This window comes from Macrobrachium rosenbergii, chromosome 32 (genome assembly GCF_040412425.1).
Source record: "Macrobrachium rosenbergii isolate ZJJX-2024 chromosome 32, ASM4041242v1, whole genome shotgun sequence".
In the NCBI taxonomy this organism is placed as follows: domain Eukaryota; kingdom Metazoa; phylum Arthropoda; class Malacostraca; order Decapoda; family Palaemonidae; genus Macrobrachium; species Macrobrachium rosenbergii.
The window spans coordinates 11,113,577-11,136,827 of record NC_089772.1 but is presented as its reverse complement, the minus strand read 5'-3'; the positions used below and the strand labels follow the sequence as shown (position 1 = coordinate 11,136,827).

Genomic DNA, 23,251 nt, shown 5'->3' with positions numbered 1-23,251 from the left:
TTATTACATACTTGGGACGTTCGTTAGAGACTTTAGTGTCAGGACAGGCTCTGTCTTTCCTGCCTCTTTATAGGCACTTTGCAGTACCGGTATTACGTGAGACCCTCCGGAGGGGGGGATTACGTGCAACATCGCAACAGCCTAATGAGCAGATCGAGTAGGAGAGCAGCCAGAAACAAACGGGAGATGAAATGACCTTTTTATAAAGTCTCACATTCTATTGATATATTACTGTAGACCTTATACAAAAAAGTGTGACTTGTTAGTTAAAGGAAGCTCTCTTTATGAACTGAAGCTATAATTCAATCTCTAAGAGACTCATTAGAATAGAATATAGAATTTAGGCCAAAGGCCAACCGCTGGAACCAAAGAGGTCATTCAGCGCTGAAAAGGATATCAACATTAAGAAAGTTTGAAAGGTGTAGCAGGAGGAAAACCTCGCAGCTGCAATATAAAACAATTGTTAGAGAGGGTGGAAAAGTCAAGATGGAATAAAGAGAATATGAACGGAGGTATAGTAAAAGGAACGAAAGGGGTTGCAGCCAGGGGCCGAAGGCACGCTGCAAAAATCCTTAAGTAATACCGACAGTGCACCACTGACAGCAAATACGGAACTAGACTTATTGAATTTTCTCACCCTGGTGATACCTTCGGAGATCGATTCCGAGTCGGGTGTTACTCTTCAGTCTCCTCTTTAAACATTTACTTCTACAACAACTGACAAAGCAGTTCAGCGCTATATATACAGGGTTAATACTCGCCCAAACACACAACAAAAAAATGCCTATGGCCGCAGAAATGGAAGGTAGGAAAACAACTCTAGGACGGACGAGTGTTTCAGTTGTAGCCTATGCTCATGAGGAACAACTTACTGCTTGCGTCACCAAGTCATTTGCCAACGACTTCAGGCTCTTCAGTAATAGTAACCATGAACATTCACGATTACAGTTTCAAATGATTTATAAGAAATGTGGCAAAAGAAAAGAGAGAAAAAAAAAAAAAAAAAAAAAAAAAACTGGAGGTAATTATGGCGACGGTCACCATTACGGTACAATATCCTTTTGAAGTGCTCGTGCTAAAACCTCCTTACTGCTGGGTGGGCTGGTGGGCGGCAAACCCGAGAGGTATCCATAGACACACCGAACGAGAGCTAAGCATGGCGCCACTCCACCATGAAGCCCACTCTCACACTTTAATATTAACTCCTCCAGTCATAGATATTTTGTAATAAATAACAGTTGTAATAAATGACTCGTAGTTTATAAAAAAAAAAAGGTCCTGTCCTTCTCAAGAGGTCAAACACTATTTCTCACTAAAAAAAAAAAAAAAAAAAAAAAAAATCATGAGGCTTGAGTTCTGGATGTGAAAAATTGTACTCAAAAGCTCTAAGATATTCTTATGCCGCTTATTCAAATATCAATTTCGCATTACTTTTGAATTTCAAAGTTACAGCAGACTGCCAAATTATCATTTGTTGTCAAGACATTTATCGTCGTCGGTCAATAACAGAATTCCATCCGGTTATCCACAGTCAGGATTATTGACTTTTTGCTTTTGCGAACTCAAATAGATTAGATTAAAAGGCAATACTTTAAAATAAATATTTATTTGGCACTGACGCCGCACCTTATATTTCAACCACACGGCCGAGGCTTGCTTGAAACTCACTCTTCAAGTGGCAAGAAATTTCTTGCGACGGACATCCCACACACACACTTGCACGTAACCAGGTGTGAAACAAGGTCTTTCACTTCCACGTTAATGGGATACAGAGCAGAAACACACACACACACACAAACACACTAACTGATGATGGCTGACATACCTCCAGAGCGGAGGTGCCATAGAAACGCTGAGGGAGGGTGGTGAGGGGGTTACTTGTGGGAGGGGGGACTGGGTAAGGAGAGAGGTTAAGACGGCCTTATCTCAATCAATAAACGCCAATGCCAACAGTTGTCACGTACCCTTCCCGCCATACCAGACATATATACTTCCGTACCATAACGACATTGGCGACATTATTACATTTTTTAAATATAATAAAAGTACGTCACTGAATAACACTGCTCTTACTCTCATGTGGCGTTTTCTCCCTTAATTAGAAATGTTTTCTCTGTTCATCCAATTCACCAGTCCATTTCAATGCCCCCTTAAGACTACCCTACCTAAAAACGCTTCCCACAAGTTGAGTCATATTTTACAATAAATGTCTACAGTCCTTTCAGCAAATATGCTTCCAACACTACAGATTTTCTTATCGTCCATACTTACCAATTCATTTTTTTAATTTGCACTTAATATAATAAGTCTACCGAGCGATACTGCTACTGCTCATAGCATGCACGCAATTTGGCGGCCTCGGCACAAACTAACAGCTGTCACGATCCTTCTTCCACACCAACGACCCCCAGATTCAAGCTTCAGGGAGCAAGGATAAGTTAGAGAGACCGGTAACTGCTGCCACTCTCTCTCTCTAGTCGGCCTGCGGGTGGATCCACCACCATAAGCGTAAATCAAGATAACCACGAGTGAGGTCACTCACTACAGGGTCTGGCGAGACATTCAATAATTCGTAGGCACCTATTTTTTTTTGCAGCTGCGCCCTAACAGGGGCTCTTTACAGGTGGTCAACTTGGCCCAGCTGAGACCCAGAGGCAACGCAGGAGGACCTCACTACCTGTCATTCGATGTTTTGCAACAGGATGACTTATTCTGACGTCCCAAACATCCCCGATTCCCACTTTCAACGTCCACAGTTGTCTACTTACGTCTTCTAGAAAGATCTAAGATACTTTCGCATTTTAATTGTATCCACAAGGTATTAAAGCCGCTGGAGCCATGAGATGCGTGGGCGAAGGACGTAACTCGCCGATTAATATTTGTCGGAGGGACAAGATTCAAGACCTCCAGCAGCGTTATTTTTGAGACGATTTCTTATTCAGTGCTTGTCGCAGAGCAGCAAAATGAAAGTGAAGATATGGGACCAATAATATATACAGGGACGAACACGAGCCACATACGAATGCCGGGGCAGCTAGAAAGGTTACCGAGAAAGACAAACTGCCGCCGCATCTTATGGAAAGGCAAACACGCCTAATCTTGTAGAAAGCACTGGAGAATTTTTCAACTGAAGTTAGTTTTTTTTTTCCAATGACTTACGTTTAAAATATTTATAAGAGTGCAAAACAAATGAGGCACAAAAAAAAAGGTTATAAAGGTAAACAAATTCTGTTGAACTCAGTCAATATTACAAAAAATACCCACCTGAGCGTCAGTAAATAAAAACAAAAAAAAGATCCCACTAAAATCCACAGCAACCTGCCGCCCCCTTCACTTTTGCTGCGGAACGCCCCAAGCACACGTGAAAACACAGCTTTAAGGATCGTTAAAAAAAAAAAACACCCCCAAAAATAAGCATAAACTGCATTAACACGACAAGAACTGGCACGTGGAGTTCGACCTCCGTGATGTCAAACCAGGAGTTTTCTTGATAAACCTCTTGCCTATGGTAATCTTCTCAAGTCTCCCCGCCAGTAGTCAACAACTTTATATTCAAAACATGCAGGTAACTGGCAATGAAGGAAGCAGGAAGCAGGTGCTTCATTACTAAACAAAAGAGACGTCGAGAGAGAGAGAGAGAGAGAGAGAGAGAGAGAGAGAGAGAGAGAGAGAGAGAGAGAGAGAGAGAGAGAGAGAGAGAGAGAGAGAGAGAAAATCATTTCTGATAAATAAAAATTGATCTTAACTTTCGCACAGGCTATCTGGCGACTGCTATTGTATCAGTAAAAGGTGTGCGGGATGATATCGAGCTCAATACTACGACCGACAATTCATCAACAGGAAATACTAAAAGAAAACATCCCAATCGCTTTACGCCTGGAAAAAACACCAAAACTGCACCAGGATCAGTCTGGGACAAGCAAACTTCCACACCATTCTGGAAAGAACTTGGTCAAGAAGGACTTACTGACAGTAGAGGAAGTCTCGTGTAAAATTCTCAGTCGAGTACGATGGACGGTTTAGAAATGCATTTGGACTTGACAGCAAACCGGTCATCACAAGGACAAAGATATCTCGCTTACACCTGACATCTTGCTCTGGAGGACATGGATTAAATCACAAAATTTGCCAAAGGCTGAAATTTCAGTCCCCACGAGGTCTCATTTTAGTCTCGCGTGTTTACCTAACCCGGGGATCCTTTTACAGCAATGAAGTGCTCTTTGCAAAAAGATAATTAATCTACTTTATGTTAAAACCCAAGGCAATATTTCGGGGTCAAAAACAAAATCCACGAGCACAATACGTGGACCGGCTTATATCCGATTGCATACCATCTGCATATTAAACATACAAATAAAAAACTCAGCCTGCAAACCAGGATATTGTTTTGAGAGAGAGAGAGAGAGAGAGAGAGAGAGAGAGAGAGAGAGAGAGAGAGAGAGAGAGAGAGAGAGAGAGAGAGAGAGAGAGCTTTGTAGCTTCTGCCAAGTAAACTTGAACACGACCACGATACTGTCCCACAGAGGGTAGTACCGTCTGTGCACTTCACGTGGCGCACGGTAGGCAATAATGTTTGCTGCATCCCTTCGACCCTTATCAGCACCCTACATTTCAGCCTTTCACTTTATCTCCATTCCCGCTTCCTCTCGTCAGCCTTGCTGTCCAGCCTCTCTAACTATTACTATCTAGCGCAACTGGAGTTTTCTCCCAGTTCCACATTTAAATCTTTGTAGTACTTCATTTAAATTTTCTGGATCCCTTGACTTCACTGTCCAACCACTCAAACTTCCCCTTTTTCGTGTCTTGAGCACTTTATGGCCCAAATGGCCCAGTGCTTGGCTTGGCAGGATAAATTTCACAAAATCAATGATACAAGCTGTACCAGCCGGTGACACCAGCAGCCTTGGATTTCATCATAAACAATTAGAGTTTAACATATATCATTCGGAGAGAGGAAGACGCCTGCTGCAGAATATTCGAGAGATCACGAAAAATACACGTTAACAATTTACGAGGAAAATCATATGATCAAGGTTCACACCATTATCACATAGAAATCTTGAGCCTTTTAAATAATGCCAAGTGAAATGATTTTGAAGAACCACTCACATGAAACGATGCCGAAAAGCTACATAACGAACACCGTCAAGTACAATACACACGAGGCAGACATCGGGGAACGCCGGTTTAACGACAAAAACGAACAACGGACCCGGTTACCGCGTTGGTGGATTAGGCCAGCATAACAGCCCACGGCTATTTACGCGATCTCTAATTTAACAAACAACAACAGAGATCTGGTACCTTACCTCCACTTCACCTCCTAAACCACAGCCATTAAACGAACATTCTAAAATATACACACACACTAATACGCATACACCAATCATAATGCCTCGAAATGCTTTGACACTTGAATGCAGATTCAAACTCTGGAAGAAATCAAACCTCTGCTGACGAGCACACTCCCAAAATCTGTTATGATCAAGGCGGCGTGATTCAAAGGCCAACTCACCTGATTTTGGCGATGCTCTGGACCACCAGTAAACTCAGGGGCTGCACCTGGGCAAACCTCATAAATATTATAAACATTATCACGGAAACCAGCTCTGACGAGAGTTCGTAACCACGAGTAAGAACAAAAATCAAACTATTTCCGATATAATAACGCCAGGTTAATAAGGCAATGAATACCGCTCCAGGGTTTCTAGATGTCATCAGATTGCCATTTCCTTATAAAAGACACTTTACACGAACACTACGAAGTTTCCAAAAAGACAAATAAGTAAAAACTGCGCCGAAGCTTCTTCGGCGCAATCGAGTCTTCTGTACATCGTATAATTAAGCCCACCGAAAATAGATCTACCTTTCAGTGGTCTCGGTATAATGCTGTATGAGCCGCGGCCCACGAAACTAACCACGGCCAGGTGGTGGCCTACCCTATATCGTTGCCAGAAGCACGATTATGGCTAACTTTAACCTTAAAATAAAAACTACTGAGGCTAAAGGGCTGCAATTTAGTATGTTTGATGATTGGAGGGTGGATGATCAACAATCCAATTTGCAGCCCTCTAGCCTTAGTAGTTTTTAAGAGCTGACGGCGGACAGAAAAAGTGCTGACGGAGAAACAAAGCCGGCACAACAGCTTTCTCAGAAAACTAACAGGGTCTGTATGCATATCACGATTCTTCAAGTTTGACCAGAAAAAGGATTTAAAAGAATCTGGTGGGAAAACTGGTACTATGATGATCATCAAAATATTGACCATCTCAATACACCCTACGTAATTGTACATCTATTATACAGTAAGTCATATTTTCAACTTTGGTCTATCGATATGACTATCTACCACACAGGCTATATGAAGACACAACAATTGTTGCGGTTAGATGAAGATGGTCTTGTGCAAGCAAAGGTACCAGGAAAACCACTCGACAGCTTCCGTGAAAGGAATGAGACACTTTGGGAACCGGGTAGTTCAGTTAACCACAAAGTTCTCGCTGATATCGAGTGACGGACCAGAGGGTATGTTCCCTCGATGCTCTGAATTATAAATACCATTGTCGGGAACACGAATTCCACCACTTCGGCCAACCTTGTGATCGCAGAAAGTTACAGATCAAAAGGAACAACATTCAAGTAGTACTGGTAACAGAACAGAGATACTGTATGAACTGCGTGACAATATTATCTCTGCAGATGTAGGAACTTACAGGCATGAGTTTTCTGAAGCATTGTCAAAACGTACCTCCACAATGAAAGGCAACTATTCACAACAGCAATCCCGATTACAAATAATCAAAATTTCTCTACCAATTTCAAAACCTATCTTACATAAAAAATTTACATTTTATATAATATATATATATATATATATATATATATATATATATATATATATATATTATATAATATAATGTGTGTGTGTGTTCCCTACTTAAAACACGAAAAGGAGTACTTTTGATATAAAAAAAATCAGAAAGCAAAGCTGGGTACGCAAGAACATTTCAAAATTAAGTCTTATTTCACGAACACAAATATCACCAGATCCAAAGTTAATGGGGGAAGGACGGGTACCCCAAGGATCGCTCCCGGGACTCCGGAGACATCGTTACTAACGGAATTCAACAACAATCGAGCCAACAGCTGCAACCAACCTTACGGGTGCCAATCGCTTCAAGCCACGGAACAAAGAAACAAAGATCGCTCGCACCTAGGATTCTCTTTTTACACTCATCCAGTCAGTCCTATCTGCTAATTTCCCCTATTACAAAATCAGGATGACGGGAGCAGCGCCTGTCACACAGCTTCACCAAGGAGAAACTATCATTACCAAAATATATGAAAAAACTTCACCAAGGAGAAACTATCATTACCAAAATATATGAAAAAAAAAGATCCCGAAATCAGATGAGGCCTTCATACGCAACTGCAGGCAGAACTACCCATGCCCAGAAAAACATTGAAAAAACACGCAGTGCAACACCACTAATGAAACAAAGCACAAGTATGCTATTACTGGTACCAGGAAGCAACCGGAGACAAATGCGAGTGGTGAATACTACTAATCAAACTAAATACCAACTTCCGTTACGACGACAGTATCCATCGGTACAGAATCATTATTCCACTATGATCTAAATGATCCTACCCAACAATTCTTAGATCAAAAATTCCTGGGCGATATCTGAACACCTACAAACGCAGGAGGCAGGAAGATGAAAAGGTCATAAGGTCAAGGGCATCATCCAAGCAGCACCACATACTAAACTCACTGGGGAAGGGGTCAGCCAGGAAGGAGGAGGGGGGTATAAGAACGAGATGGGAGGGGTGAGGGGGGGACACGATGGTTGGTTCATCACAACTACCCTCCCACCCCTCCCTGCCCCATCCTCTCTCATGTAAGAGCCAGAACGGGGTCCCATTTACCTTCTTCCTCCAAATACTTCCTTGTTGACTGACTCATCCTTCTCAACCTACACGAATGTTTCCCACACCAACCCCAATCCCTCCCCCCGGCAAAAACACCATCATTCCCTCTAAAATCGATGTCACTATCAGACTTTTCCACACACAAAAAACTCAACTAAATACATAAGCCTAAAATCCAACAGGGCTGCCAACCAACAAAATTATAGTTAGGTTACTGTGCCGCCGAGATTAGGATTCCAAACAACCACTGCGGTACGTCAGTGTTGGTATGTGTACTACAGTGTGCCCTTGAGACCGACAGAGAACCTCGTGAAAAAGAAAATGACCAAATCTCAATGACCAAGCACCCAAGTTTTCATGGGTTCACCATAAACTTAACATCCAACTTATTCCTTTTTTGTTTACCTCGTTTGTCTCTCTTTGTTGTTTCGTATAATCCAGTAGTTAACTTCATTTCTTTTTCTTTACAGGGAAGCTATCCCTATTTGGGCCATAGGCGTTGCTGCATTCTGCTATCAAAGTATAGCTGCAGCTAGGGTTGTAATATAATAATAATAACGTGCTTCTCTTTCTGATAGTACGTGGGTTAAATCAATTCAGTAGCATTAAGGGTTTAATCACATATTAGCAACATAAGTTCCAAACAAAATGCAGTTTCCGACGGCTTACTACAAACATACCATTCACGGAGTACTGAACACTAGAGACGAAAAGGTTCATAAATGCTAAAATCGGTGCCAGTTTCCTACTTCTTATCCCTATTTCGGCCTTAGTCATGACAATACTGCAACAATGATTAGAATACTGGCATGGATTAAATATTGAAAAGGGGTTCAGAAAATTGTATATTTTAAGCTACTAAATTCAAAAAAGACACTTTGCCAATGGAATGGGAGACTTTACAAAGTTGCCTAATGAAATGGGAGACTTTACAAAGCTTGCCTAATGAAATACTTTACAAACAATGAAATGGGAGACTTTACAAAGCTTGCCTAATGAAATGGGAGACTTTACAAAGCTTGCCTAATGAAATGGGAGACTTTACAAAGCTTGCCTAATGAAATGGGAGACTTTACAAAGCTTGCCTAATGAAATGGGAGACTTTACAAAGCTTGCCTAATGGAATGGGAGACTTTACAAAGCTTGCCTAATGGAATGGACGACTTTACAAACCTTGCCTAATGAAATGAGAGACTTTACAAAGCTTGCCTATCGGAATGAAGACTTTACAAAGCTTGCCTTATGGAATGGGAGATTTTAAAAGGCTTGCCTATGAAATAGAAGACTTTACAAAGCTTGTCTAATGGAATGGAAGACTTTACAAAGCTTGTCTAATGGAATGGAATACTTTACAAAGCTTGTCTAATGGAATGGAAGACTTTACAAAGCTTGCCTAATGGAATGGAAGACTTTACAAAGTTTGTCTAATGGAATGGAAGACTTTACAAAGCTTGTCTAATGGAATGGAAGACTTTACAAAGCTTGTCTAATGGTATGGAAGACTTTACAAAGCTTGTCTAATGGAATGGAAGACTTTACAAAGCTTGTCTAATGGAATGGAAGACTTTACAAAACTTGTCTAATGGAATGGAAGACTTTACAAAACTTGTCTAATGGAATGGAAGACTTTACAAAACTTGTCTAATGGAATGGAAGACTTTACAAAGCTTGCCTAATGGAATGTAAGGACTTTGCAAAGCTTACCCAATGGAATGCATCATACAACCAGAGAAGAGACAGAAGTTGTATAAAAAAACCGAGACCACCGTATACACAAAAGGGATGAAATAGATAGCTGGTGAAATGAGGTACTGTATTTCAAATGTATAGGAAGAGCGATAATCAGTACACTTTCACTTATTTAATGAAATGACCATTAAAAAGCAACTCACAAAATGAATAGGTTGAATAAGATTCAGAAATCACACTAGAACTGTACTGAAAGCAAGATTATATTTATAGCACGTTTTACGAAACGCGTTAGCAGTAAGGTGACAGGATAAGCAATAAGCTCTTCTTGGGTGAGAACTATGAGAGGGAGGGCTGGATTTGAGTGGAGATTAGAGGAAGGCACAGGAAAGACACGAGTCACAGAACTTCACAATGGCCCCTTGTGTCACATAGTGCTGGAGGCATTAACGATGACAATGACAGTACTTCGATGGCTCACAAAAATTAAATGGAGACTGGGCTATTACACATTCTAGCCAATCAATATTTACTCAAGAGCATCAATAACAGCTGTTACCACCAAAAAACTAATACTGGTCGATTAATAGTGGAAGGCAGTGAACATCAACATTTTTCCTTTACTTTTATTTAGGAGTATTGTAAATTTGCCACTAGTATTACTACTTGTTGGGCAACTTCCGGTGTCATACTTCATTCTTAATGGCAGTTTGACCATATAACCATTGTTCTCATACACAGTACTGTTACACGGTGGTTGAATTCTGTTGCTAGTGCTACCAAACCACTGAACATGGTCTTACAGTTGTGTTTATTTTTTTGTAGTTACTAATATCATTTACACTGTATATGATACACACACACACACAATATATATATACCTAAACCGTAGCTCACCGAGATAACGGATTAAAGCGTCCAAGCCTATACTGATATAAAAGAAACTCCCAATACCTGTATATCGTATAAATACGTGATTGCGCGCTTTTGTTATAAAGTACAGGTATATTTATACCCAGTACCCCTTAAACTATCGTAAAATGCTCATGACAGGTCATTCCCTAATTTAATGGTTCAAACAAAAATATACCCCAAACCATCATCCCAAAACACATCCAAGTCATCTTACATTACCCTCCTACCTCTGTTACTCATAAGTATATACACCCCTAAAATGCTCATAACAATGATTTACTAATTTTAAAATATTAATATTAATGTAAAAAGAAGAGTATCTGTATAATACAAATTAAATAAACATCTTACGGAAGTGTGACAATCAAGTTACCCCTTTATGTGTAAGCATAGTCGTTTTCTCTCATAATCCTGTTTAGTTTTCTTTTTTGCTACAAAGCATATATTTATACAAACAGTACCCGTAACGGAAGATAAAAGCCTTATTATTAATATATAAACTGCAGGACAGTAAAAGTTTTAGCATAATTTTTTGAGTTGAAAGCAAAGTAATTTAATAAAGGAACTGTAACAATAGCAAATTTTCCCTAGCTGTACAATAAACATGGAAAATATTTAATTAAAATAATAAATAAAAATGAAAGAAATTAGCCTAGGCTCGATCTGGAGGTGAAAACCATCAAATCGATATTTCCATTTCGCACCAATATATCCAGAAGTACGATATACCACGGTCCACATCTCTGTGCGCTGCTGTACATACGTACAGGCTATGCACGTGCAAGTGTATCGTATAAAACTGATATTAGTAACTGGGTACTAATATACTGTACTTTGCAGTATCCCATTTGAATGGACTATAACTCAACTGCAACTAATAGAACAGTGTGTAGGCTTTTCTGCTCATAGGAAATATGTAGTGATATTAATAAAAAAAAAAGGGATTGTAATTAGTGATGCTTTTTTAACATTCCATCAAGTGAAGGCACTGAATAACAACTGTCTCTGACCTCTTCACATCAAGAAAGAGAGACCTATGTCCTTAGTACATTTTGGCATAAAAAAAAAAAGTGTGAATGTGTGTGTGTATTCTAAAATGCACTAAGGACACAGGTATCTCTCTTCCTTGATATCAAGGGGTTGAAGATGATTATCATTCAGTGACTTCACTTGATGGAATGTTACAAAAGCATCACTAAACACAATCTGTCTTTTATAAATTTTTATAAATATCACCAAAAACAGAAAAGCTCACCAGTTGCAGCCAAGTTCTATGGTCCATTCAAATGGGGACGCTTCTCACTCTAACGTGGTCAGGCTAGGGAAAAACGCTACCCAATCTTGTCCACAGTTAGTGAACGTTGGCAAATAAGTGCATGCTTTAGTGTTATGGGAAATGAGCTACACTGAAAGATAGCAGCCAAGAGTTTTTAGGACTTTCTGGAGCAGCGTTCGTGCTTTGGTTTCACACGTCTATACTGTCATATCCCGTACCCTTAATGTTATCATGCTTTATCACCATAAGTGACCACTCACCAAAAGAAAAAGCCTCAAGTCTTGAAAAAATTTCCAATGGCATTAGCTGTCTGAAAACTTAGGAGAGGTGTCATTAACAAATATCTTACGAGAAACAGCCAGCACTCTTAAAACCCTGTATACACTAAACTACAAATCACCGGTCTTTTAACTGAAGCTCAGTGCATAGGATAACACACAATACAGAGCAAATTAGAATAAAGAGCAGATCATGCAAATAACTACTGGGAATGCACACATTAACTCACCTTGTGAGGGATCAGCTGATGACCCTAAAATTTCTGTGTTCTCACTTAGTTCACCAATTATCTGAAAGAAAAAACAAAAACTATTTTACAAAAAATTAACTACATATATAAAAAAACTTAAGAAATTGCATTTAATAACACTAGAAAGTTACACGGATAATTTTTTCAATTACGAAGTAAAACTTATGGATGTTAACACCAACAAAAAACTGAATGGCGTAAGTTACTTGCATTTTTACTAAATATACAAACCTTTTAAGGACATACTTTTGGCAAAAGTGGGAGCAGCCACTGAAGCTTGGTAACAAAGCAGTTAACTAATGGCAATAAAGTTTCTATGCCTTAACACGAGTAGAAAATTAGCCAGAATCTCAGACTTATTCCCAAAAGGAGACACACCCATTAGGCTCAAAGACCATGACTGCATTCCAGCCACATATGGATGATTCCAGCAATCACCTGTACAGCTGGCCTAAACACTGCTCCAGAAAGTCCTAAAAACTCTTAGCTGACAGGGCTGTGTACCAGTTTGGCTTTTCTTGAAGCCTTGCTCTAGAAAAATTAAGTGAAGCCTATATTTACACACATGACTGGAATACCAGTCTGGGAGGTAACGATATTATCACAATCAGATCCAAGGATGACAATGCTTTATCAACAAACCCTGGTTAAAATGTAGAAGAAAGTGAGCTACATGTGATGACAACTAAATATCAGTCAAGAGAGGATGCTCTGTTTTGTAACTCCCCTATATCTGGCCAGAAAAGCAAGTTACATAAATGCCATGGGCCCCTTTATTCAACTGCCCTTAGGCAAGATGCTTCCCCTGTCCAATGGAGCTCAGACAGCTATACCATGTCTACAGCACTGGGCAGCCCAGCTAAAGCTCCTCGTGAGAAAGATTAGCTCAATTGACCTTGCCTCAACGGAGATAGACTAAAAAGTCTGCAATCTGCTAAAAAGTGGCTTCAACCACTGAGATCCCTCTCATAATATCAATGATGGAGGGTAGCACCTTAGTTTGATACACTCTGCAGTACAATTGCAGAACGTACCTGGCTACATGCACACAGCCTTGTAAGAAAAGCCTCTCTCTCACATGATCTCCAACCAAAACACAACCATATTCATGACCTTATAGTACTTCAGCTGGTGAAGTAGTGTGGGCCATAAGGCTACCTCTATTGGTGCCTTGATAAATTCCAGCAGATCAGAAAACCACTTAGCCTGTGGCTGAATAGGAACCACCAAGTTCATCCTAAGACTGACTATGACCAATACCTAACTGAAAATAGACAAATAAGCTCACTGGAGAAAAGACATGGATGCACAAGTTGTCAATCCTCCACTACATCCCATGGGTCCAAGAAAGGAGAGAAGAACACTGGGAGTATCCTATTTTGCCGTGGTTAACAGATTACTCACTAGTGTTCTTCAAAAAACTTACAGGGCTGTTTCAAAGGCAAGTCTGCCTCCATAATGCATAACTGAATGTAGTGAAAAGATTGTCCGCATCCTTCCTCCCCACACCAACAGCCTCTGAAATGTCAGTCTTCCTCAAAAGACACCTGAAAGTACATTGAACCAATGGCCAACCACAATGATGCTTGATGCAAATTCAAAGCCAGGCACTCCATGCCTCCTACATCGGCTAACAAGGAGGCTCCCACTACACAAGCAGAAGCTGATCCAAGGTAAAGGCTGCTGTTCTGTCCAGAAACTGAGAAGTCCACCTGCTGGGACAAGTCTTGTATTATGCAGCCAATGGGGATACCTACACTGCACTTAATGGAGGATGCTGGGTGCCAAGGGAGACCTGTATGACATTGCAAAAGGGCCTCTCAAACTCAGGCCATTACTACTCCATAGGCAAGGGACCCTTGGGCATTACAGCATCCACAACAAATTGAGAAAGTGTGTGCATCAAAACAGGAGGAAAAGATGCACCAGCCTGCTCCTACTCTGCAGACCATTAGTGTTATGCCTAGACTAAATGAATGATGAAATTTAGGAAACGAAGCAAAGCACTGGGCACTTTCAGCACTAAGGTAGTGAAAAGAGGGACTGGACTGGTTAGACAGTATTATTGTATCTACATTTAAGAAACATAAGATGAAGTAAAGTACTGTGCAAGAATCTAAGGTGAAACAGTCGCATAGTTGCATTAAGAAATAATAGTTTGAGAAGTTGGATGCCAATGTTAGAAGGAAGTGGGAATGGGGCTAAAGGGCTAAAATAGTGGGTGCACTTGGGGCTGAAGAGAAGCTGCTAATAACCTTTAGTAACGCCTGCAATGCACCTCGTGGTGTACCGATGGAACTAACCCTGTACAGTGTTAGATCTAGAACCAGTAACAGAACTAGCCAAGCTGGCCCTGCTAACCAATCTAGGAGAGTTGGAGTGCACACGAATGGCTCTGTGCTGGTTGGTACTGGATCATGGCTGGTCCTAGATAGTATGCCACATGGGAGAGCAGTCATGCTCTGATTGTCAGGGGACAGATTATGAGAGTTAAAAGCTCAGGAAAGTGTGGTCTCTTCCTTTTTGCAACTTTGGAGAAGTACAAGCAGGGAGGTAAGAGTTAGGGTCATCCCTCCTCTCCTGAGAAGACTGGCCATGAACAGGCTCATGAATCAGTATTGGTCAGCAACAAGATCTTAATGTGTTCCATCCACTCCCAGCAAGGTCAGATGCTCCCATGATTGGTTGCAGTCACTGGCATCTCTGTCTGAAGAGGAGTCCAAGCAGACTTCTTGAGCCTCTGAGCAAAGGGATACCTGCAGGGCCTTCTTCCCGGACTTCCACTGGATTAGAGATGGTGAAGGTGAAGAAGACTATCAGGAGGGGGAGGAAGAAAAGAAGAATGGCAGCAGTGAGGAAGAATGGGAGGAATAAGCACAAGAGCACTTCTTCAACCTCTTGTGACAACGGAGCTATCCAGCCTCTTCCAGGGCCAGCAAGGACATAGTCAAGGCAGGCATCCCTGAAGAGGCAGGAGTTGTAGCAAGAGCTGCTAACCCAGCAACTGTAGAAACATCAGCAATGGTAGTCTCAACCAGAGAAGCTAATGCTCAAGTAGCAGCATCCACTTTGTGCCAAAGCAGGCATCAACCTCTTGCCCTAGACTAAGTGCTCTGGCAAGCAATGAGGGATGGATCCCTTGTTAGCCCAAAATTTCAAGGGAATTTCAACAACTCATTTGCTCATTGAGATACCTTGGCATCACTGGCATAGCAGAAGCAGGACAGGTGGGAATGGAAGGGCCGATGGAAATACCAAAAGCATTCATCGCACCATCCAACAGCCAGTCAAGGTCTATCACTGTTTAGATGAGCGTAACGTCTTCGGACCAAGTCACAGTATGAACAATGATGCTGATCAACCTTTCTCAGATTTAGTATCAGGCATCATTTGTATTACACACAATTCCAGACACCCATTGTCAACATCAGTACAGTTTATCAGAAAAAGCTGTCAAGCTTTCCAACAGTAAACCCTGTAATAATACAAGCCTAGAGGCAGCTGACATCTGAACAACATTGCAGCCAATAAAAAGCAACACTTGATAGCCACGCTCTTGGGTGGATCCCATGACCCTAACCCATTTACCATTAATAAACTACTTTACAACTAAGGCTCAAAGATTAGACCACCTTCCATCAGGGGTGTAACCTAAGATGGAGGTCTGTATCTCAGTATGAACAAACCCAGCCTAAAATGTAAGATTCATTTGTCTTGAGAAACAGAATTTGCAAACCTTGTGCAATCTTACAAGTATTACCTTTAGTCTTTTCTGGCTGAAAAATTCTTCCCACATCCACAATATACTGCCTTTTTTCTTGTAACCAGAAATCATCATTTAAGTGTGTAAACAAATTTAAAGTACAGTACTGCAATTATTAGGGTGTATAATGCCAAAAAGACTCTAGGATTACTGAAACTCCTTATTGAGAACATTACAAATTCTAAAACTACCAACCAAAAAACAATTCATGAGGCAGATGGTAAATTGCACTATCAACTGCTCTAATCAAAGCTAGACTATCTTATCTAATCCATTTAACATCACCTAATAAGTTAAATCAGCAAAACAAGGTTAAAGAAAGGTCACCAGAAAGCAATTTTCTCAACCTCAGGGAGGGGACTAATGATAGATTCCCAAGGAATTGCATGAACATTGCCAATGAAAAGTCTCCAGTTGCAAAACATACGGGAAATTACGTGACAAGGCAGTAACCAACACTGACCAACCAATTTACATGAGCCCCTGCTTGGATGTAGGTCCAAGAACAGCCATCTTGTTTTCATGAGTCAGAATGCTAATGGATCACTAAGAAACCTAAGCCCCAAACTTGAAAGGGGTATCAGCAATAGTGCATTCAACTAGTGTGTAGTGGCAAGAGGAAGAAAGAGAATTCTCTGATTTACAGATCAAGCAATCAACCTACTCCAGTCTGAGGAGGAACCTTGGCCACTACAATCACATATGAGTCTTGTGTCATCACAGAAAAGCCTCTCCACCCTTGCCTGATGTGTTTTCAAATGCAAGGGACTGCTGAGCCCACCCAGATCCACTATAAACTAAGGAGGCTCTCACTGAAGTGGGTTGATAAGACACAACAACTCAATCAGAAAATCTTGACTAGTATTACAAAAAGATTACTTTGGGCACTGAGTTATGATCAGAGGATACCAAGTGACTGAAGACAAAACCTCTGCCTTCAGCCATAAGCCCAGAAACTACTACAGTACTTGGATGCAGTGAAAAGTTACGTTAACTTGCCTGGAAGGTACTGGATCCCAACTGTGGTATTGAGCTGGACATTACTAGTACTGTTCCAAGACCAGAAGGCCAGCCATGGGCATGTCCCGAGGGGATGAATGTAATGGGGCTAAAAATGACAGTGGGCAACATTCCAAGGCTTGTGAACCAGGATATCCACTCCATCCACAGTCACCATTTTCTGAAGAGTCACTCCTTAACTTCCAAGCTTTTAGCTTGTACTGTACTTTCAATAATCTGGAGATGAGGGAGGCAAAGAAGGTGAGGAGGAAGAAGCACTGCTCAAGAAGTGCTTCCTTGCCCTAAAGGGCTTGACAACCAGGGACATCCTACATTAACCTGGTTTGCTGCAAAGTGCTAGTAATCAACGGAAGTCACCCAGTACCTTGCACGGAGGCCAGTTTTGCAACAACACTCATCATAAGGATTAGTAAAAAAATGTGCCGAAGTTTCTTTCCCACAATTTTTCTGTACAGCTGCTAGAGCATATAGTCAGGGCCAACGAAAATATATCTATCTTTCGTGGTCTCGGTATAATGCTGTATGAGCCGTGCCCCATGAAACTTTTAACCACGGCCCAGTGGTGGCCCGTCATATATCATTGCTGAAGCACAAATATGACTAACCTTAACCTTAGAATAAAAACTACTGAGACTAGAGGGCTGCAATTTGGTATGTTTGGTGACTGGAGGGTGTATGATCAATATATCAATTTGCAACCCTCTAGCCTCAATAATTTTCAAGATGTGAAAGTGGACAGACAGACAAAGCCAGCGCAATAGTTTCCTTTTACAGAAAACTAAAAATTTGTCACAAGACAGCAGTGCAGGGACATTGGTTGATCACAAACACAAGTGTACACAAATATAGTAGAATGAAAACAGAATGCCAACCAAGATAGCAGATGCAGTAACATTTAATGGAATGGACGAAGCACTAGCATGAAATTTGGTTATTCTAAGAACTGGAACCAGCCTGGAAGGAACCCAAAGACCATAACCAAACCTATTCTGAAGAATTTATAAGGCAGTCAATGGGAGAGACCCATCAACCCATAATACCATAGATACGAGGATGGTGTGCCAGTAATCCATTAGCAATACCAAGCATGAGGCAGCTCCATACTGGGAATTGTGGATAATACATAAAAGGAGCAGCTTCCCAAAAAGACTTGCAGATAGAAAGGCATGAATAACTAACTAGACAGGCCACTACTTCCAGAATTTGGTCCTCAAGGGGAGCCATAACAGTCTTACTCCAACTGGAGAAGAAACACTCCACAGAAAACCGTGAATGGAAGGGCATATGAAATTTAAGAAAAGAGCCAAGTGCTGGCACCATTGCTGGCAATCAGTGATGAAAGGAAAATCTAGAGTAAAAATGGCTTAAGAGGTTTATCACGGGGAAACCTCGCAGTTGCACTGTGAAAAAGTTGTTAGGAGAAGGTGGAAAGCATGGTACAAAAGCTATGAACAGATGTACAGTAAAAGGAATGAAAAGGGTGTCAGCTAGGGGCCAAAGGGATGCTGCAAAGAACCTCAAGTAATGCCTACAGTGCCCTGATGGCACCACCCACCTACAGGGACATAAAACTGTGAGAAAAGACTCTCAATCAGAATGACAAGTCAGAAAGGATACAAGGGAACAACTCAAGACATAATGAAGGGAAAAGACCAGCCTGGCTGTCCCTTCATCAACCTTCTTCAAGCCCTTTATGCCAACTTGAAGGCAAAAAAGGGGCCCAAGGAAAGGGCTTTTTGTTGAAGCTAAAGAAACTGCAGAACAGAATCACTAGTTGTTGCAGGATTCTGGCAATTATGATATAAGGTAATGTAAATTTATGACCCAGATCACCTTTTAGATGGATTATGTATGCATGTCCCTCAACAACAATCCACCCTTTAGATGGAATTATCTTCAGTAAAGATGAACAAAAGTAGCTAAAGCATGGGACACCTGCAGCTTCTAATGAGACACTAGGAATCTTTTATTATAACCCATACAGCAACCACAACTGCAACTTTTCTTTTGGGGAAGGTTGCTTTAGCCTTTTACTGAATACAGCATTCCACAAATCTGCAGAGCCACACCCTAGGAAGGAGAAGTTATATACCAAACTGTCTTTTAAACACTTTGCAAACGAAAAAAGAAAAAGGCCCACTTTCTAGAAAACAGATATGACATGTAAAGTCACTCAGGAAGAGCATAATTAAAATGAGTCGCAAAACCTGGCCCTCCTGATGTTTAAGTAGTGAGCAAAAAATTACTGCACACCCCTACAAGATAATTACTGTAAGAATACAATATAAAATGGAAATAATTTACTAAACAGACCACAAAATAATTAATTTTATGTGACAAGCTTTCAGTCCCTGTTACACAGGCTACATGGCAAAACTAAGTATTCTAAATGTCTACACAAAAACACGCTTATCCTCATTATTACAATTCCCAGAACAATTACAAATTCTTTACTTGTGAACCTCTAAGTGCATAAAACACACCAGGCTATACGGCCTATTCATATTCTAAGCAAACATCAGACAGGCTACTTTTTCCTCTAGTTAGGAGGAATATCTACCATATCTGTCTTCATATATATTAGTATTACGTCTCCTACATTCAAGTGGCTGGTTAACTGATTCTCCTGTGTCAGCACAGGCATCACACTTGTTTCACCTAAAATGTTGGCGTTGGTTCATAAAAACCTTTCCAATAAACTTACCTTTGCTAACATTTAAGACCTAACCTGGGCTAGTTCAACTTCATATCCTTGACCCACGAGTAAAATCCCGATGGGAAATGTAGAATAAAGTGTCCATGGTAGTCTATGTCAGTTCTGTCCTCATATGGAAGCAGGACAGAAGTCACTTAAATGAGGGCTGGCTATGCTGAACTATCCTAATAGGTTACACCTAGCCTAATTTTAAGCCTTGCTTTGCTTGCAAACAGTGAAAATCTATTAACTGATTTCATTTTAATATAGCCTGCTATGGACACATGGGCCTAGGCCATCCTAAGAACATTTTATCTAGGCTAAGACAGGAAATGAGGGCTAGACCTGGGTTTAACATACACTAAATGGGTGATTGTATTTTCATAGGGTGACCAAAAAAGTCTTTGGCCAGAAAGTTTTGGAGGAAACTTAAAGAGGGCAATAAATAAATGAAGCATGCAAGCAAATATTGTTACTTTATAAGTGAAGGTGCTCAAGTCCATCTGAATGTGGGGGAATGGCATTTCCTCCAATCAGGTAAGATATAGTGCCCTAACTTAGCTTTGTGTTTGGTTAGAATTTCACTACAGTCAGGTTCACGTACTGTTTTAGAAAATGACAAGTCAGGATACTGGATATCTTTTAACTTCGTAACATGACCTTTTGGCATGTATGATAAAATCACACCAAACATATCTCAAATTCAGATATTAAGATAAATTTACATTAAAAGCCACTTATTTTTCAGTTCTTTGGAGATAAGAAGGGTACTCTACCTTAAAAGTCCTTGGGAATACTTTTTTGTACTGCATTGTAACGACTAATAGTAATATATACTGTACACACTTCAAAGCTGACCCCTCATTCGTCTGTTTGCTTTCAGTGACCATGCTTCTTTTGCATAATTAATTTTTTAAATGAAATATTTTTTCAAGAAACTTGTCTTTCTTCATTCTAGCTGCTGCACATGCAAGCATGCAACCAACTGTACTAATTTAGAATACTATGAGACACTATTGGGTCTCTTGTTCAAAGTAAAAAGAATTTTATTAGTTTTTGGTAATTTTTCAATGAATATGACCTCCACTTCTATCAGAATCAGTGGTTGGCTATAACGGAGCAATTCCAAGTCTAACAATAATGGGGAGAAGAAAAAAAAAAAAAGTCAGAAAATTTGTAATCTGATTAAAAAAAATGGATGTCAGAATATTTGTAATCTGATGTAGCATATGACTAGTTTTTATTATTTTACTTTAATATCTCAACGTGATATTGGAGTTTATACGCAGTACTCTAAGTCCCCCAATTGTACTTAATGCAAAAATCAAATTAAAATGCATCAGAAATTTTCTGTTACAGAGATCTTTACCACCTTTCAATTATATTTTAACATTCATTCCCATGGGGCTAGTACTAAATACAGCACTCAAGGGGGTGGTGCTGGTATTACAGTAAAAACATACCATTAAGCATAGTATCTAACAGATGGTTTAATTTTTATGAAGTGATGAATTATACGAGTTCAGTTAGGATAGGATATAGTCCTGTACTTCATTATACGATTTACTGCACCATAGGTCACCCAGGGAGGGGAGGAACCAGTCAGGTAGGACAGCTCCCTACGACAGGTTAGGTCAGGTTGCTCTCTCTGCAGTTTTTATGCTATTTCCCAAACACCAATAACCCGATTTCCTATTGTGGTTCTCCATTATTTTCGGTACTGGAGATTTTACATTTAGACATTCTGTATAAAATATATTCTTACCAAAATAAAACAGCATTTAGGGTACATGTATTCTGGTCCTTTTGCCAGGTCGTGTCGAGAGAAAAACTGTTCAAATTGGTGATTTATAGTAATTATAAAAGCTTCGGGTCTTATGTCTAAGGGACGCGCCTATAGCTCATTAAGAATGACCCCAAATGAATAATTTTGCATAGAATGAAAGTTGTTCAACGTGACGAAACCTACCTAAACTAAAAAATTCTACATTTAAATAATCCATAGATATTAGATACACAGTAAGAGGAAATAAAAAAACATTTGCAAGAATATGTCAAAACCGGACAAAAATAAGGCCAGGCTGCTACGAGTACCTCAAGTCTAAGGAGCAGGAAAAATTGGTACACGATTGCGTCAGGTTTTATTTTGTCACGATAATTAACAAGCTCGCCTCTCGTCAATATGCATGTCAAAAGACCCAATTTAAATTTTAATCGGGTACATCCATTCCAGCATCGACTTCCAGCCTCGACTGGCGAAGAACGTCGAGTGACGAAATTCCGGTTCCCAATGGTAAACAGCCGTCCGTCAAGCACCTTCCTTCCTCGGAAACTAGCCTCGGCTGGTTATAACTCGAAACACACGGCTTTTCAGCCTCCCCGGCGGCAACAGAGAAAATGCGTCGATTTTCTCGCCGCCCAAGAATAACCCCCGAAAGGTTACGTCCATCGATAAAGCGGCTGCGACAAAATGCTACTGCTATTTCGTCTGCTGCAATGGAGAGCGACGACACCCCCCCCCAAAACGAGCATCTGAGCTACTCACCACCGTCAGCCTTTTCTCTCCTCTTTCCCTCTCCCTGCACTTGCTCGGCGTGATAAATAAGACCCTCTCGACTCTCGCAACATACCTTTTATACACCATTATCATCAGATGAACTTTTAAAGCCCATTCGCGACAAACACCTCTATTCCACTTCAGCGCGACGGTATACCTTCTTACTTCTCACAGAGCGAACAGTTGACTGACGAAAACAGATGGGAATTAAGCCCATGTCAATATTATGCAGTCTTTTAAAAATGTCTTTTTCGGCCTCCTTTGCAGGGAAGCTGCAATATTTCTCTAGACTGTTTTAAAATAGATATAAATAAACCTGTTTGATATCAGTGTGGGCATAGAAATAAGCTACTCAAGACTGGAATCATTTCTGAAACCTTTTATATGATTGGAACCAGCTGCTCGGCGGATCTGTGTCGGACGTAGGACAGGTAAGTACGAACGAATACATATGACCTAAACCGTACACCTGAATGCGCTACTGCCCAAATGCACCTACCCCTAATTTAGGTGTTCCACGTGCTTGGTACTAGTGCATCATATTCTCAGAGTAAATGCGTCATTCCTGGTTATTCATATACAAGTACTTTAAGTGTCAGTGGACTTTGTTCACTGCTAGTTAAAGTCAACCACATCGTGCAGACGAATGAACGCTTGTTTCTGAATTTTATCTGTCAAACCTTGCAACTTGTAGTGTTATGGATTTTGCTTTGGCGAAATACGTTTCCTAATGTACTCATTATTCTGATTATTGGTTATGTTCTTGATTTTCGGTCCTATTCGCAGAGTATCTCGTAAGGCCTCTACTCAGTTAAAAGAAGAAGAAGAAAATAACTACAGGACCACACCTCTAGAAGCAATTCATGTCAGTCTAT

At 40.5% G+C, this 23,251-nt stretch overlaps 1 protein-coding gene across 13 annotated transcripts in view; it reads right to left on the bottom strand.

The window, feature by feature from the left end:
- Ufd4 (ubiquitin fusion-degradation 4-like) overlaps positions 1 to 22,588 on the bottom strand; it is a 202,520-nt gene extending 179,932 nt beyond the window's left edge. For all 13 annotated transcript variants that reach the window (XM_067132895.1, XM_067132894.1, XM_067132899.1 and 10 more), the window contains exons 1-2: positions 22,450 to 22,588; positions 12,321 to 12,381 (exon numbers count right to left, since the gene is read on the bottom strand). The gene's annotated coding sequence lies outside the window, so the exon portion shown is untranslated. The remainder of the gene's footprint in view (positions 1 to 12,320; positions 12,382 to 22,449) is intronic.
- Positions 22,589 to 23,251: the final 663 nt, after the last annotated feature.